The sequence below is a fragment of the Rattus norvegicus genome, chromosome Y (genome assembly GCF_036323735.1).
Source record: "Rattus norvegicus strain BN/NHsdMcwi chromosome Y, GRCr8, whole genome shotgun sequence".
Classification (NCBI taxonomy): domain Eukaryota; kingdom Metazoa; phylum Chordata; class Mammalia; order Rodentia; family Muridae; genus Rattus; species Rattus norvegicus.
In genome coordinates this window covers 35,831,491-35,850,568 of record NC_086040.1, presented here as the reverse complement: position 1 = coordinate 35,850,568, position 19,078 = coordinate 35,831,491, and the positions used below count along the sequence as shown (strand labels likewise).

Sequence of the window (19,078 nt, the reverse complement as noted above, 5' to 3'; positions counted from 1 at the left end):
TTACTGTCAGGTAATGGTATTCAGAGTAATACTAGTGGAAAGACTGATATGATGAAGTCTCATCTAGAAGCACTTGTTCCTCCCAGATATCAGTGACAGACACAAACTACATTATTAGAATTCAATGCATGGAGGAGTTTTCTCTGTGCTGAGGACACAATACTTGCCTTATCTTTCTTCCTTAGGACGTTTTCCTTCAAGGTAAAACGATAAAAGCTATGATCTCTCGGGAAAAATTATAGTGCCCTTCCCAACACCTGGGTTTTGGGATAAAGAAATGAATTATATAAAGTATCTGACTTCCAAGAAAAATAACAAATTATTTTTCAGATCTTCTGAGAAGCATGTCAGATGCTTCTGAGAGACTCCCAGCTCCTGATTCCATATGTGGAAATCTCAGATCAAGGCTATATCTTCAGTGAACCTACTCGACCTCTACCCAAGACTCAAGGACCTTTCCCACTGACCACGTATTTCTTCCCTTTTTATACCAAGACAGAAAGCCAGCTTCATATTCCCCATGTCTGATCACTTCATCCTCTGTTTCTCCCTCCCAAATTGCTGTATACAATGCATTAAAGGACAATTAATAAACCCTAGATGTACTGAAGGGATATCTGAGAGTCAGTTGCAGTCAGGACAACACTTGTGACATCACAGAAGAAGCTCGGGTTCCAGGATACAAGAGATTTTTCAGGGAGGGCCTAATGATGATGTCACTGAGAACTGCCGTAGACTACCTGCTGTACAGATTTCCTTACATTGACCAGATTTGAGGGTGACACTTTCAGAAGAGTCTCCTGTTTAAGAGTGGAAACCTTTACATACTAAATCTCTCTAAAGGTAGAGACTTCTCTTTGTTTCATTAGGGGTTACCTGCTCTCAATGGACAAAGTTAGTTAGGGGTTTAGCATGGCTAGAAAAGATTTAACAACAAAGAGTGAAGGAGATTCTTATAGATAATATTTTATTCCCAGGTTCATTCCTGTGACATAGAGTTCAATATCCCAGGTTTCCTCTATTTCCAAAGGCCAGTATATTGCCTACAGACCTTAATTGAATGAATATTGTATTTCACTTTCTCATTGTCTATTCCATGATAAGAGACTTTAATAATATTCCTGTATGTGTACTCAAAACTTCTGTTTCCAATTTTATTTTCAGCAAAGCAAATGACATAATGACTATAGAATTCAGTTCTCTAGTCCTATTTGATATCAGTACTATACTATCTACTTTCCTGTGCTCCCATTTCTAGACTTGAGTGTTGGATATTTTACAATGATTCTCACTGAAAGCCAAACATAAGATATTGGAGGATGGGCAGAAAGAAGGATGGCTTGAGGACCAGTGAAACCTCAACTTCAATAGGTTCATAATAACTTGAGGGAGTCTATTTGGCACTGTCATTTCTGAACTCTACATTCTTGAACTACTTGCTCAGAATCCATGTCACAATTCCACCTAACCACATAGCTGTAGGAGCCACAAAAGTATATATATATACATCAGCCACCAAAACTAGATAATATTGATGTAGCTAAAAAGTGCCTTCTGCCAGCAACCTGATAAAGATATTTCCTGAGAGACACAGGTAGATCATGTCAACAACAGAAATTAATGCTAGTGGCAAATCATTGAACTGAAACAGACATCTTGTTAGCAGATTTTGAGAAAGGAATTCAAGAGGTGAAGGAGCTTTCAATCCCATAAGAACAACAATGTCAAAGACCCAGAGCTTTCTGGTACTAGAACAATATTCAATGAATGTAGATGGACAGAGCTATGGCTCAAACTGCATGGGGCAGAGGATGACCTTGTTCATCACGAATGGAAGCAGAAGCTATTGGACCACTCTAGGTTTGTCTCCCAGTTCAAGGGAATGTGAATGCACAGTCAGAGGGGTTAAAGAAGAAGGGGAAGGATATGGGTAGGAATCTTATGGGCAGTTAAATGGGAAACAAAATAACATTAAATGTTAATAAAAAACATCAAGTTAAAAAAAGCAATACAAATAAAGCTAAAACATAAAAAAATGAAAGGAATAAATGAAGAGAAAACTGAAAGCTAATCATACCTAGTGACTCAGAGAAGTAAAGTGGTAATCAGTGGAAATATTAGTGGAAAGACTGAGATGATGAAATCTCAACTAATAGCACTGCTGCTTCCCAGACTGCACTATAGATATCCAAAACATGGAGGAATTTACTCTGAGCTAGGGACACAATACCTGTCTCTCCCTTTTTCCTTAGGACATTTTTCTTCTTATCAAAAAGAGTAAAGGTCATGAGCTCTCAGGAAAACAACTGTGCCTTTCCCAACACTTGACTTTTGGAATAAAGAAATTAATGATATAAACTCTCTGATTTCCAGGAACCATAAAATCAGGGAAGTCCAGATTCTTCTGAGAGTATCCCATCTCCTGATTCCCATAGGTGGGAGGCTCAGATAAAGGCTATCTCTTTAGCATTCCCACTAAATCACTACCAAGTACTCACTGAGCTATACCGAGGACCATGTATTCCTTCCTTTTTTATACCAAGACAGATGGCCAGCTTCCTTCGTTCTCCCCATATCTGATCTTTTCATCTCCTTTATTCTCCCTTCCAAATGGCTGTTTACTCTGAATTAGAGGCCAATTAGTAAGTACTAGAGGTACTGAAGGAAAATATGAGAGGCAATTGCAGTCACGACAACACTTGTGACAACACAGAAGAAGATAGGGATCTCCAGGTTGCAAGATATTTTTCAGGCAGGTCCTAATGATGATGTCTCTGAGAACTGCCATGGCCTACCTGCTGAACAGATTTCCTTACATTGACCAGATTTGAGAGTGCCTTTTCCAGGTATCTCTCCTGTAACACAGGGGAAACCATTATGTATTCTATCTCCAAACCTAGTGAGTTTTTTTCCTTCATTAATGGTTTCATGCTCTGAATGGAGAAAGTTAATCAGGCATTTGGCATGGGTAGAAAAGGTCTAGAAACATGGAGTGGAGGAGTTTATTCTGGATAATAATTCTATTCCAAGGTCCATTCCTGTGACATACACTTCAATTTCCTAAGTTTTCTTTGTTTCCCAAAGGCCAATATTTTCCCTCCAGACCTTTAATTGATTGAGTATTGTATTTCATTTTCGTATTGTACTTTCCTTATAGGAGACTTTATATATATATATATATATATATATATATATATATATATATATATATATATATATATATATATTCCAGATTGTGTACACAAAAATTCTGTTTTGCAATTCCATTTTTGCAATTAATAAGCAACAAAGCATGCCAATATATAGAGTGAATATAACAGTGTAAATATTGTATACCTACTTGAAATGATGAAGTCCAAAATCCTTATTTTATCCAAAAATTAGGAGGCAGCATTAAAGCAAAAAGGACATCATAGATTATAGAATGTGGATGTCTAGTCCCATTAGATGTCAGTTCTATAATATCTACCTTCCTGTTCCCAGGGTCAAACTTAAGGGTTTTGGAGGTTTTACCATAATTCTTTATTCAGGCCAAACACAAGACTCAGGAGGATGGGCAGGAAGAAGAATGTCTTGATGTCCAGAGATACCTCAACTTCAATAGGTTCAAAAATAACAGGAGGGAGTCTGATTGGCATTGGCCTTTGCTAATTCTACATTTTTGAACTAGTTGCACAGAATCTATCCTAAAATTCCAACTAACCACATAGCTGTAGGAGCCACCAAATATATACATAAATACATATATACATATATACATATATATATGTGTGTGTGTGTATGTATATGTATATATGTATAAGTATGTATATGTATATATATATATATATATATATATATATATATATATATGATAGAGATAGATAGATAGATAGATAGATAGATAGATAGATAGATAGATAGAGAGATCTGCCACAAACTACATAAGATTGATGATGCTAAGAAGTGCATGCTGCCAGGAAACAGATATAGATCTTTCCTGAGAGACACAGGTAGAGCATGCCAATTATAGAAATGAAGGTTATTGGCAGACCAGTGGAATGTAAACGAATCTATTGTTAGTAAATTTGGAGAAAGGATTACCAGAAGTGAATGGGCTTTCAATACCATAACAACAACAGTACCAATGACCCATAGCTTTCTGGTACTAAAACAATATTCAAAGACTGTACATAGACAGAACTATGGCTGCAGCTGCATATGTATCCTTGTTGGACATCAATGGGAGGAGAAGCTCTTAACCTACCAAAGCTAGTACCCCAGTGTAGGGGAATGTCAGGGTGTGCTGGGAAAGGGAGTGGTTGGTGAGGGGGAACACCTTTATAGAAGAACTGGTGGGGAAAGTGATTGGACCCTTATGACCGGAAAACTGGGAATGTGAATAATATTTGAAATGTAAACAAAAATATCTAATATTTATAAAAGAAAAAATAAAAGTTTAACAAGCTGAACAGCCAAAGTGAGGAGTCTCAATCCCACTAGAGAGGGTGAAGAAATGAACCTCAGGAGGGAAGAGTGAGGGACCTTGGTGAGAAAGGAGACAGTAAGGGAAAGATGGGAACATGGTCAGTTATTGGCGGGGAGTAGGACTGAAACCCTGACTTTCAGCAGAATGAATGGAAACAGGCAATCTCAGGAGCTAAAATGTTGGAGGTAGTTGGTGGCTCTAGAATATTCCAGAGACCTGAGAGGTATGAGACTATCAGGACTCAGTAAAATGCCGGGAGTGTGTAGAGGGACCTTGTAGAGACTACTTCCATGTGGAAGAGAGAGTATGGGTCTTTTTAGTGGGGAATTGAGTCCATTGAAGTTGAGAGATATTAAGGATTAGTGATGGTCACTTTCTCTTATTTTCATAATTGGAGGTTAGTTTATGCTTGTGTGCTTCTGTTTCTTTTGTTGTAAAGATTAATTTCTTGCTTAACTATGATTTTACTTGCCTCCTTGTGTTGGGGCTTGCCAGTTAGTGTCCTTTTTATTAATGGATATGCAGAAAAATATTTTATATCTGAAAAATTCCATGTCTTCTAAAACATCTAAAAATCAATCTGACTCTCAAACTCTTCCTGGGAAACATTTACCATCAGTCATGCAATCCCCAGGACCATCAAAATCTAAAAAGGGGTATCTAGAAACTTAACCATCGTCCCAAAGGTCTTTAGGATGTTCAGCAATTTCTCCAAGAGCTTGGTGCACCTAGAGAACAAAAGAACTAAAGCCATCTTCCCAGGGTGTTTTCCCAAGAACCACATATTTCTTCTTTCCTTTTATACCAAGACAGAATGTCAGCTTCCTTTTCCACATCTCTGATCTCTTCATCCTATTTGTTCTCCCTCCAAAATGGCTCTTTACTCTGAATTATAGGCCAATTAGCAAACCATAGATATAAGGAAGGAATATCTGTGAGGCATTTGCTGTCAAGACGACACTTGTGACATCACAGAAGAAGCTAGGGCTCTCCAGGATACAAGAGCTTTTTCAAGCATTGCCTAATGATGATGTCACTTAGAACTGACATGGCTACCTTCTGAACAGCTTTCCTTACATTGACCAGATTCAAGGGTGTCCTTTCCGGGCGTGTCTCCTGTGACACAGTAGAAACTTTTATTTGCTACATCTCTTTAAAGTTACAGATTTCTCTCTGCTTCATTAGTGGTTACATGATCTGAATGGAGAAAGCTAGTCAAGGGCTTAGAAAGATCTAGGAACTCAGAGAGAAGGAGATTCTTCTGGAGATTAATTTTATTCCCAGGTCCAATCCCATGACATAAAGTTCAATTCCCAAGGTGTTCTCTGTTTCCCAGGTGCCAGTATTTTCCCTACAGACCTTTAATTGAGTGAAAATTGTCCTACATTTTTTGATTTTACATTCATTGATAGGGGACATTATATATGTTCCTGCATGTGTACTCAAAATTTTCATTTTTCCAATTCGATTTTTTGCAATAAATTTGGCTACAAATTGGACCCAGTTATAGAGTGAATATAACAGTGTAAATATTGTGTACCTTTTTCAAATGTTGAACTTCCAAATACTTATTTTGTCCATAAATTACCAGACATCAGTTAAGCAAAGGACAACATGGACTATAGAATGCGGTTTTGTAGTTCTTTTAGATCAATTCTCTAATATTGACCTGCCTGTGGTCCCAGGGCAAGACTTGAGGGTTTTGGATGTATTAACACGATTCTTTCTTCAGGCCAAACATCAGTTTCTGGGTGATGGTCAGCAAGAAGATTGGCTTGAGGTCCAGTGAAACCTCAACTTCCGTAGGTTATAGGAACAGGAGGGAGTCTATTTGGCATTGTCATTTGTGAATCCTATATTCTTGACCTAGTTACACAGAATCTAAGTATATCTTCCATCAAAATTCTTAGTAGTAGAAACCACCAAAAGTATATATATATATATATATATATATACATATATATATATCCGGCACCAAAACTAGATGGATTGTTGAAGCTAAGAAGAGAATGCTGCCAGCAACTGGACATAGATCTTTACTGAGAGACACAGCTAGATCATGTCAAATACAGAAGTGAGTGCTAGTGGAAAACCAGAGAACTGAAAATGGACCTCATGTTTGTAGATGTTTAGAAAAGATTACAAGAACTGAATGGACTTTCAACCCCATAAGAACAACAATTCAACTAAGCAGAGCTTTCTGGTACTAAACCAATATTCAAAGACTGTGTACGGACAGACCTATGGCTCCAACTGCATAGGTAGCAGAGGATGGCCTTGTTGGGCCGCAATGGAAGGAGAAGCCCTTCCTCCTCCTTAGGTTTGACTACAAGTTCAAGGGAATGTCAACGTGCAGTAACGGGGGTTATAGAAGTAGGTTAGTGGGACTGCTTAGGAATCTCATGGCCAGGAACCTGGGAAATAATATTTGAAAAGTAAATATAAAAATATCCAATTAGAAAAGCAATAAATATTGCTAAAAAATAAAAAGAGAGAGAAAAAGAAAAGGTAACTGCAAGCAAATCACACCTATTGACTCAGAAATCTAAAGGGTAACTTTCAGGGAATGGTAGTCAGAGTAATACTAGTGGAAAGACTGAGATGGTGAAGTCTCAAATAGAAGCACTTCACTCTCCCAGATATCACTGTCAAACACATACTGCACTATAAGAATCCAAAGCAAGGAGGAGTGTCCTCTGAGCTGAGGACACAATACTTGTCTTTCCCTCCTTCCTTAGGACCTTTCTCTTCTCGGAAAAGTTATAAAAGCCATGAGCTCTCAGGAAACAACTGGGCCCTTTCCAATACCTGGCTTTTGGAATAAAGAAATTAATGATACAAACTCTCTGATTTCAAGGAGCAGGGAAGTCCAGATTTTTCTGGGAGACTCTCAGTTCTTAAGTCCTATACGTTGAAGGCTGAGATAGAGGATATCTCTTCAGCAAACCCACTCAACCCCTAACCAGGAAACACTGATCTTTCCAATGGACCAAGTGTTTCTTCCTTTTTTAGACAAATACAGAAGGCGAACTTCTTTCTCCCCATCACTGTTCTTTTTACCGTCTTTCTTCTCACTCCCAAATGATTATTGACTCTGAATTAGAGACCAATTAGTAAACCCTAGAGGTACTGAAGGAATATCTGAGAGGCAGTTGCAGACACAACAACACTTGTGACATCACAGAAGAAGATAGGGATCTCCAGGATAGAAGAGATTTTTCAGGCATGGCCTAATGGTGATGTCACTTAGAGCTGCATGGCCTACCTGCTAAACAGCTTTCCTTACATTGAAAAGATTCAAAAGTGGCTTTTCAAGGAGTTTCTCCTGAGACACAGTGGAAAACTTTACATACTACATCTCTCTAAAGCTAGATACTTCTCTTTGCTTCATTAGTGGTTAAATTGTCTGAATGGAGAAAGTTAGTCAGGGACTTTGAATGGGAGAAAAGATCTAGGAACATGGAGAAGAGGAGATTCTTTGGATAATAATTTTTTTCCCAGGTCCATTCCTGTGACATACACTTCAATTTCCCAGGTTTTCTCTGTTTCTTAAGGCAAATATTTTCCCTATAGACCTTCAATTGATGAAATATTGTATTAATATTTTTTCTACATTCCTTGAGAGGGGAAATATATATTCCTGAATGTGTACTCAAAAATTCTTTTCCAATTCAATTTTTTGCAATGATTTTTGCAAAAAAAGGAGCATAGGTACAGAGTGAGTAAAACAGTGTAAATATTGTGTACCTACTTCAAATAGTAAACTCCCAAATCCTTATTTATTTCAAAAATTTTTCAGACATCAGTAAATCAAAGGACCACATGGAGTAACAAATTTGTTTCTCTAGACCTTTTTGATATCAGTACTACAGTATCAACCTTCCAGTGTCCCAGTGACAGATTTGAGGGTTTTGGATGCTTTTCCATGATTCATTCTTCAGGCCAAACAGAAGATTCAGGAGGATGGGCAGGGAGAAGAATGACTGAAGTCCAGGGAACACTGTACTTCAGTAGTTTCATAAGAAAAGGAGGGACTCTATTTGCCATTTTCATTTGTGTTTTCTACATTCTTTTTTTTTTCTTTCAGAGCTGGGGACCGAACACAGGTCCTTGGGCTTACTAGACAAGCGCTCTTCCACTGAGCCAAATCTCCTACCCGGCTTCTACATTCTAGACCTAGTTGAGCAGAATCCATGTTAAAATTCGTCCTTACTTCCTCACTGCAGGAGCCATCGAACTGTATATATATATATATATATATATATATATATATATATATATATATATATATATGTATATATATATATATATATATATATATATATATATATGAATGCCACAAAAACTTGATAATATTGATGAAGCTAAGAAGTGCATTCTGTCAGTAACCAGATATAGATCTTTCCTTAGAAAAAATTCATAAATGAGTGCTAGTGGCAAACCAGTGAACTTAAAATGGACCTCTTGTTGGTAGATTTTGGGGAAGTATTACAAGAGGTGAAGGGGCTTTAACCTCATATGAACAACAATGCAAATGAATCAGTGCTCTCTGGTACTAAACCAATATTCAATGTAGGTACACAGACACAACTATGGCTGGTTAAGTCCTCCTTAAGCATCAATGGAAGGACAACCCATTTCTTCTCCCTGGGTTAGACTCACAGTTCATTGGAATGTAAAGGGGCAGTTTGGGGCATAATAGAACAAGAGCAGGAACATGGTTAGGGATCTTATGGGCAGGAAACTGGGAAACGAAATAACATTTCAATATAAATATAGAAATATCCAATTAATAATAAGGAATAAAATATGGTAAAAAATAAAAAAATGAAAGAAATTAAAGAAAAGAGTACAATCAACTAATAACACCTATTGACTCAGAAATCTAAAAAGTCATTGACAGGGAATGGTAGGCAGAGAAATACTAGTGAAAAGACGGGGACAATGAAGTGGCGAATAGGATCACTTCTCTCTCCCAGATAACAGGGTCAGACACAAACTGCACTAAATGAATCCAAATCATGGAGTAATTTACTGTGAGCTGAGGACACAATACCTGCATTTCCCTCTTCCTTAGAAACTTTTTCATCTGTGACAAAAAGAATAAGTGTCATGAGCACTCAGGTAAACAACTATTCCCTTCCTAACTCTTGAATTTTGTAAGAAATTAATGGTATAAACTCTCTGATGTCCAGGAACCATAACAAGCAGGGAAGTCCAGATGCTTCTGAGAGGCTCCCAACTACTAATACCCATATGTGGAAGGCTCAGGTCAAGGATATCTCTTCAGCGAATCCACTGAACACCTGCGCAGGACTCACCGAGCTTCCCTATAGACCACATATTTCTTACATTTTTTATACAAAGACAGAAGGGCAGCTTCCTCCTCCCCATCTCTGATATCATCTTCCTCTTTGTTCTCCCTTGCAAATGGCTCTTTACTCTGAATTTGGAGCGAATTAGTAAACCCTAGAGGTACTGAAGGAATATCATCAATTCAATTGCAGTCAGGACAACACTCGTGACATCACAAAAGAAGCTAGGCCTCTGCAGGATAAAAGAGCTTTTTCAGGGAAGGCCTAATGATGATATCAGTGAGAATTGCAATAGCCTACCTGCTGAACACCTTTCCTTACATTGACCAGATTCGAGTTTGCACTTTCCTGGTATGTCTCCTGTTACACAATAAAAACCTATACATAACCCATCTCTCTAAAGCTAGAGACTTCTCTCTGCTTCACTAGTGGTTACATGCTTTCAATGGAGAAAATTAGACAGAGACTTGGCATGGGTAGAAAAGATTTAGGAACATGGAGTGTAGGAGATAATTCTAGATAATATTTTTATTCCCAGTTTCATTCCTGTGATATACAGTTCAATTTTCTCTGTTTTCTCTGTCTGCCAAAGGCCAGTATTTTCCCTACAGACCTTTAATTGAATGAATACTGTATTTCAATTCCTTATGGTTAATTCCTTGACAGGGGATATTGTAAATATTCCTCAATGTGTTCTCGATAATTCTGTTTTCCAATTCCATTTTCTGCAATGATTTTGGTCACAAAGGGTGCCCAGCTATAGAGTGAGCATAACAGTTTAAATACTGTGTACATCCTTCAAATGATAAACTCCCAAATCCTTATTTTAACAAAAAATTACCAGACATCAGGAAAGCAAAGGACATCATGTGTTATTGGATTTGGTTATCTAGTCCCATTTGATATCAGTACTACGCGATCTGTCTTCCAGTGTTCCCATGGTCAGACTTGAGGGTTTAGGATGTTTTACCATGATTCTTTATTATAACCAAAAGTAAGATACCAGATGATGGGCAGGAAGAAGAATGGCTTGAGGACCAGTTATACGACTACTTCAATAGGTTCATAAAAACAGGGCGGAGTCTATTTGCATTGGCATTTTTTATTCTACATTCTTGACATAGTTGGGCAAAATCCATGTGAACATTCCACTGGACGAAAGAGGTGTAAGACGCACCAAATCTATATTTGTACTCATCAGACAACCAAACTAGATAGGAATGATGAAGGTAAGAAGTGCATTCTGCCAGGAGCCAGATATAAATATTTACTGAGAGACACAGATACAGCATGTCAAATACAGAAGTGAATGCTGGGACCAAACCAGAGATCTGAAAATAGACCTCTTGTTGGTACATTTTGAAAAGATTCGAAAAGCTGAAGGTGCTTTCAACACTAGAAGAACAACAATGCCAGTGAACCAGCGCTTTCTCATAATAGACCAATATAAAAAGAAAGTACATGGACTAACCTATGCCTTAAAATGCATATGTGGCAGAAGATGGCCATTTTGGGCAACATTGGAAAGAGAAGCCCTTGTACTCCCTACTTTGTCTCCCAGTTCAAGGGAATGCATTGCGGCAGAAAGGCTGATTTGAAAGAAGGAAATGGAATGCGTAGTAACCTTATGGGCAGGAAACTGGGAAAAGAAATAATATTTTAAAAGTAAGTATAGAAACTTTCAGTTAAAAAATCAAATTTTGGTAAAAAATAAAAAAAGAATGATATAAAAGAAAGAGAGTTGCCAAGTAAGACATATTCATGCAGAAATCTGAAGTGTTATTCAGAATAATACAAGTGGAAAGACTGAGATGATGAAGTCTCAACTACAAGTACTTCCCTTTCCCAGATATCAGTGTCAGACACAAACTGCATTATAGGTATCCAAAGCATGGAGGAGTTTACTCAGAGCTAGATACTTCTTTTTCACTTCTTCCTTAGGACCTTTTATACTTGACAAAAAGAGTGAAGGTCATGATGCCTAATGATGATGTCACTGAAAACTCTCATGGACTACCTGATGAACAACTTTCCTTACATTGACAAGATTCAAGTTTGCACTTTAAAGGTATGTCTCCTGTGACACAGTGGAAACCATTATATATTCCTTCTCTCTAATTCACTAGTGGTTCTCGCTGATTCACTAGTGGTTACATGCTGTGGCGCTTGACATGGTTGAAAAAGATTTAGGAACATGGAGAGTAGGAGATTCTCCTAGATAATATTTTTATTCCTAGGTTCATTCTTGTGACATACAGTTGAATTTTCTAGGTTTTCTCTGTTTCCCAATGACCAGTATTTTCCCTACAGACGTAAAATTGAATGAATATTGTATTTCAATTTCTTTTTTTTTATTAACTTGAGTATTTCTTGTATACATTTCCAGTGTTAGTCCCTTTCCCGGTTTCCGGGTAACATCCCCCTCCCCCCTACCCTTCTTAATGGGTGCTCCCCTTCCCATCCTCACCCCATTGCCACCATCCCCCCAACAATCTAGTTCACTGGGGGTTCAATCTTAGCAGGACCCAGGGCTTCCCCTTCCACTGGTGCTCTTACCAGCTCTGGAAAAAAAAGAACTTAAATATCCTGTATTTCAATTTCTTATTGTAAATTCCTTGTTAGGGGACTTTGTACATATTTCTCAATACACACAAAAATTCTGTTTCCAATACCATTTTCTGCAATGATATGGTCACAAATGGGGCCCAGCTATAGAGTAACTATAATAGTGTACATTCTGTGTACTTACCTTAAATGCTAATCTCCCAAATTCTTATTTTATCGAAAAATTACCAGACATCAGGAAAGCAAAGGACAACATGGACTATTGAATTCTGTTTCTTGTCCCATTTGATATCTGTACTACCCTATCTAGCTTCCAATGTTCCCATGGCCAGACATGAGGGTTTAGGATGATTTACATGATTCTTTCTTCAGGCCAAACGTAAGATACCATATGATGTGCAGGGAAAAGGATGGCTTGAGGACCAGTTATACGTCTACTTCAGGGTTGGGGATTTAGCTCAGTGGTAGAGCGCTTGCCTAGCAATACAAGGCCCTGGGTTCAGTCCCCAGCTCCGAAAAAAGGAGAAAAAATAAAGTTTACTTCAGTAGGTTCATAAAAACAGGGGGAGTCTCTTTGAAATTGTCATTTTGAATTCTATATTCTTGACATAGTTGTTCAGAATCCATGTTAACTTTCCAATTAACTTCATAGGTTTAAGAGGCACCAAAGTACATATGTATACATCAGACAAAAAACCTAGATAAGATTGATGAAGGTAGGAAATACATTCTGCAAGGAACTGGGTACAGATATTTACTGAGAGACACAGATACAGCATGTCAAATACAGAAGTGAATGCTAGTAGCAAACCAGTGATCTGAAAACGGACCTCTTGTTGGTAAATTTTGAAAAAGGATTAGAAGAGCTGAAGGTGCTTTCAACCCCATAAGAACAACGATGCCAGTGAACCAGATCTTTTTAATACTAGACCAATGTACATAGAAAGTACATGGACTGACTTATGGATACAAATGCATATGTTGCAGAGGATGGCTTTTTTCGGCAACATTGGAAAGAGAAGCTCTTGTCATTCTTAGTTTGTCTCCCAGTTAAAGGCAATATCATGAGGCAGAAAGGTTGGTTAGAGTAGAAGGAAATGGAAAAGTTAGCAATCTTATGTGCAGGAAACTGGGAAGGGAAATAATATTCAAAATGTATATATAGAAACATCTCGGAAATCTGAAGTGGTAGTCGGAGTAATAGTAGTGGAACGACTGAGTTATTGAAGTCTCCACTAGAATCACTTCTCTCTCTCAAATATCAGTGTCAGACCCAAACTTCACTATAGGTATCCAAAGCATGGAGGAGTTTACCGTGAGTTAGGGACACAATACTTGTTTTTCCCTTCTTCCTTAGGACCTTTTCTTCATGAAAAAAAGAGGAAGCCCCGGGTCCTGCTTAGATTGATCCCCCAGTGAACTAGATTGTTGGGGAGAGGGCTGCAATGGAGGAAGGATGGGCAGGGGAACACCCAAAAAGAAGGGGAGGGAGAGGGGTTAGGGGGATCTTTGCCGGAAACCGGAAAAGGGAATAACAATCGAAATGTATATAAGAAATAGTCAAGTGAAAAAAAAAAAAGAAAAAAAGAAAAGAAGAGTAAAGGTCATGACCTCTCAGGAAAACAACCGTGCCCTTCACAACACTTGGGTTTTGGAATAAAGGAATGAAGGATATAAACTCTCTAATTTCCAGGAACCATAAGAACAGGGAAGTTCATTTGCTTCTGAGAGCCTCACAGTTCCTTAGTCCCTTATGTAGAATGCTCAGATCAAGGCTATCTCTTCAGCGATACCACTCAACCCCTACCAAGGACTAACTGAGTTTTCCAAAGGACCATGTATTTCTTCCCTCTTCTTTATACCAAGATAGAAGGCCAGCTTCCTCCCCATTTTGTATCTCTTCATCCTCTTCATTCTTCCTCCGACACTAAGATTTACGGAACCAAAGAGGATAAACAAGGAGAAAGGGCAAAGAAAAATGCTTGAATTTCACTCAGAAGAAGGAATAAACTAATTAGAGGAGGCAGATGGAAGGAAAGGATTGGGTGCCTAAGGGGATGGGAAGGGAAATGTGGTTTGAGAATCATTTCTTGGGAGAGACGACCAAGAGGGAAAGAGGGCCAAGAGAATAAACTGAAATCAGTGATAGTCCAGGGTGGGTGCTATATCTCTGATTTACCAGCAATCTGGGATGGGTGAGGCTACACTGGTGTCCATGAGGGTGACTTTAGCTGAGACTCGTAACAGTGGGGATACAGATACTGAAATGGTCACTTTCTGTAGCCACAGAGGACCCAAGGTGGAAGGATAAGGACCGAAACCCAGCCCCAAAATTTTGACCCAGAAATTGCCCCCTCTATAGGAAACACAATGACAGAGATGGAAGAGGAAATGAGGGAATGGCCAAAGGATAAGTGGCCGGATGTGAGACTTATCCTATGAGCAAACCACAAACACTGACATTATTAATGGTCCTTTCTTATGTTTGCATTTTATGTTTATTTTCCTCTGCGAGGCTCCACCAAGGGACGACTGACACTGAAGCAGACGCGCACGGTCAAATATCAGATGGAGCTCAGTGAGTCTCACTGAAGAACTGAAGGAAGGACTGAGAGAGGTAGAGAAGCACAATGGTCACCACGTGGGTTCACTAAACCCGTTGCCTGTCTGTGGATCCTGTTCTCCTACCCGGGCTGCGTTTTCAGGACCTGCTGGGAGACAATGAATCTAGTCTTGCACAGACTTGATGTGCCCGAGGAGGGGATGTACCCAGAGTGGTCTTCTGCTCATTCAGTGTAGAATGGGAGAGGATAGGAAGAGGTACTATAAATGGTGGGAGCCTGGAGGAGTGTGGTTGACAGGGCAGCATTAAGAATGTTACCTGGTGAATATGTACAAACACTTTAGCAAGGGGCAAAGGCATGACATCATGGGGACGGGGGCATGGCATCATGGGGGTGGGGCATGACATCATAGGTTTGGGGCATGATATCATAGGGGTGGGTGAATGACATCATAGTGGTCGAGGCATGATATCATGAAGCTTAAGAGAAAATAGATGAAACTAGAAAAAAAAATCAGCCCAAGAGGGAACTGAGACCTAGAGACACAAACATGTAAGGCCTTTACCTATGCATAGTATCAGCTGTGCGATTAATCATATTATATCTACAATCCACAAATGCAGAGAGAACAAAGGAAAGGAGAAGGCCCGTGAGGGGAAAAGCATAGACCTATCTGAAAGGAAAAGTTGAACAGATTCTGTGAGTGAGTGAGGGCGACTGAGGACAGAAGCGGAGGGTCAGCGGGGAAGATGGAGGGATAGCGCGGTGCAGAGAGAAACAGCCAGAAATAGGGAACATACGAGTTAATGTGGAAACTCGATGAAAACACTGATTAATTCATGATGTCTAGAGGGCCACGTTCCTGAGGATTTAATCTGACAGAGAATGCAGAGTACGAACCTGCAATCCTTTGAAATCGAGCAAGTAGGACTTCAGGGTCGGGGATGGGGCACATTCAGTGGAGTCAATTTCTGTGGAGGTAAAATGGAGATCCCTGAACAACAGACTGATGCTGGGAAAGAGATTATAAAGATATAGCAAATGAGGGCTTCCTGGTACCTTAAACCTGCAACTGATGTAAATGCACAGGAAAACCCTTCCTGCACTCTAAGGTTTGTTTAGCCGTTGTTCACCCTGAGAAATTATACAAACAATGTGTCCCTGAATACCTTCTAACAGAGCTGTGACACTGAAATCCTTGGAAGAAACCATAATTCACTTTCACGCAGACCAATCTTCTGCTGGCTGAATGTTTCCTGGGTCCACTCCATCCTTTAACACCTGTTGTGCACCTGGACACTCTAGGAAGGAGACAAGAGATGAGTGTATGTCTGTGTGTGTGTTTGTTTGTATGTGTGTTTGTGTGTGTGTGTGTGTGTGTGTGTATCTGTATATTGGTTATCGTCTGTGTGTCTGTATTTGTGTATATGTGTGTGTATGTGTGTGTGTGTCTCTGTGTGTGTCTGTATGTGTTTTTGTGTCTCTCTATGTGTGTATATGAGTATGTGTCTGTGTGCTTGTGTATGTGTGTGTGTGTCTGTGTCTGTGTGTTTGTCTGTGTCTGTCTGTGTCTGTGTGTATGTCAGTTTGTCTGTCTATGTCTTTTTCTGTGTTTCTCTGTGATTCTGTGTGTGTTACATGTGTGTGTGTGTGTTTGTGTGTGTGTGTGTGTGTGTGTGTGTGTGTGTGTGTCCGTCATGCATAAGCTAACCATCCTCACACAGACTGTCTGGATTGCTTTTATATTAAGGAGGTTGGCGAATGTTTCTCTTGTCCTAAAAGACCACTCTGGTTCTCAACTCTCTCTGTGAAGCCATGACAGGTTGAGTAATTTTCATGTGTGAGGAGTCTGTCCTATTGAAACTTGCTTTCTTGGATACAATATCACTTGAAAAACACATCTCAACATTTACTATCCTTATTCCGTGATCCCTTGAGGGGATTATTCCATTATTATTATTATTATTATTATTATTATTATTATTATTATTATTATTATTATTATTACAGGATTATTCCATCATATTGCTCTCTGCATTGTTACCAGTGTGCTAAAGTTCATTGACGTTAGGAAGAAAGATTTTGTTTCAAATGGGTCACATTGGATGGCCATGTCTTTGTTCTTGGAACTGAAAGATTTATTTGCATGCTCCCAGGATCAAATATATTAAAGTACAGAAAGTTCCTTGGTCCTCTACATGAGAGTGACACCAAATTATGGAGGAGTAAGACAGTTTTCACAATGTTTCAGGCTTTGGGGATTGGTAGACGTTACATAGCCATCTTTTTATTTATAGCAAGAATAGTCAAAATTATTAATAGAAGGCAGAAAATTTTAACAACATATTTTTGCTGGCTAATTTAAATTCCTGTATTGTATCTCTAAAACATTATACATTCTCTCTCAGGTTCTTCTTGAAATTGTTTGAAGAAGTGAAAACTGGTATGTGTTTATTTGTTCACATTCATAAAGCATGGCCATTGCTCTAGTGATGGACAGATGGCACAACTTTTAAGAGGCAAACTGACTTTCTTCCCAAAGAAATAAATCTTCAACTTCATGGAGGCAGTTTCATTCTTAGGTACAAATGTTTAAAATCCCCTGAGAATGCTTCCTACAGCTATCATTTCCTGTATATTGTAATATCCTCGGAAATGGGTTTTCTCTTTGCATTTTGTTTCAAGTATTAAGATCTACAAGAAAGTTTTGATTGCGTGTATCATTTGGAGATGTTGTCTTTTTTTCTTTCCTATAGATGGATTCTGGGTTGTAGACTCTCAGGCATTTTATGATCCATCTCTCACAATAGGGGCTGCAAATGACATGAGTCTTCATCAGGAATAAAGGAAAGAAGACAGGTAAAGTAATAGAGAACTCCCTGATGTATTTATCGCCTCTGAGTCTGAGATGACTGTTGTCATTAACTGTATATATAAACTTTAACTTTGAAACAAAGTACACTCCCATGAGTTTCAGCCTTTGTACTTTTCATTGTGTAAATATTTGCAATAAAGAGAGCATTAAAAGTAATAAAGTTGTGTGATGTGTATAACTCTTTTAACAGTTTCCCTTGTATAACTTAATAGAATATATAAATGCTTTTCCTTCATGGTAAATGTAATGAAGACAATGTCTCTTCTAACAATATATGTAGTAATTTTGACCTCTATAAAATTTAATATGTGCATAACTTGCCTAAACATCCACCGCAAATACTTATGGGATACTTTCTATACTTACTCAGTGTTTTTTCCTAAATATTGTGTTAAAATGCATTTAGCAGAATAGATATTGTGGTGGATGCAGGGAGGAAGGAAACTGAATGGGACGGGAAGTAGAGAAAGTAATGGGTAGGAGGAAATAGGTATAGTGGTTTTGCAGGAATTAGGTATAGTGGGTTTGGAGGAATTAGGTATAGTGAATCCATGGAAAAGGGAATGGAAAACACAAGTGTTGGGTGGGCATCTCTAGGAAGTGCCAGAGACCTGGGAAAGGCAAATCCCCAGGGATCTATTGATGTGACTCTAGCACTGGGGATACAGATCCTTAATATGCCACTTCTGTAGACAGGCATGACTCCCAGTGGTGTGACAAGGAAAAAAAAACACCCACAGAACCTTCAATCCAACATGAACACAGCCTACAACATCTTCAGAGACAAAGGTAGATACAGCAGACATGGAAGGAACATTCAACCAATGATTAGCACAGATTGAGACCTACCCCGTGGGCAAGCACTGATCCCTGACACATTAAAGATACTCTATCATGCTTACAGACAGATTCCTAGCATAACTGTCCTCTGAGTGACTCCACCCAACAGCTGAGAGAAAGAAGTGTAATGATTCACCACCAAACATTTGCTGGAGCTTGGGGAGTCTTTAAAAAAAATAAAAAACAGGTGAAGAATTGATGCCCAGTTGATATGAGCGACTCAACAGAAAGACCAATAGAGTCAACTCACCGGGACTCTTGGGGATTGCCAAAGACTGAACCACCAACCAGAGAGTGAACATGGTCTGACATTGAGCCCCCAGGACATAGGTAGGAAATGTGTAGCTTTGTCTATTCACGGGTTTTCCCGACAATGCGTGTTGGCGTACCTGGAAGATGGAGCACCAATATTGGGATGTAAAGTGAGTAAATAAATAAATGAATTTTAAAG

The 19,078-nt window shown here is 38.8% G+C and overlaps 1 long non-coding RNA gene across 1 annotated transcript; it reads left to right on the top strand.

Annotated features, from left to right (window-relative positions):
• The first annotated feature begins 710 nt into the window (after positions 1-710).
• On the top strand, positions 711-18,547 carry LOC134484390 (uncharacterized). The gene is made up of 4 exons (XR_010061829.1): positions 711-843; positions 11,725-11,851; positions 14,864-14,965; positions 17,321-18,547. It is a non-coding gene; the product is annotated as an uncharacterized LOC134484390 (long non-coding RNA).
• Positions 18,548-19,078: the final 531 nt, after the last annotated feature.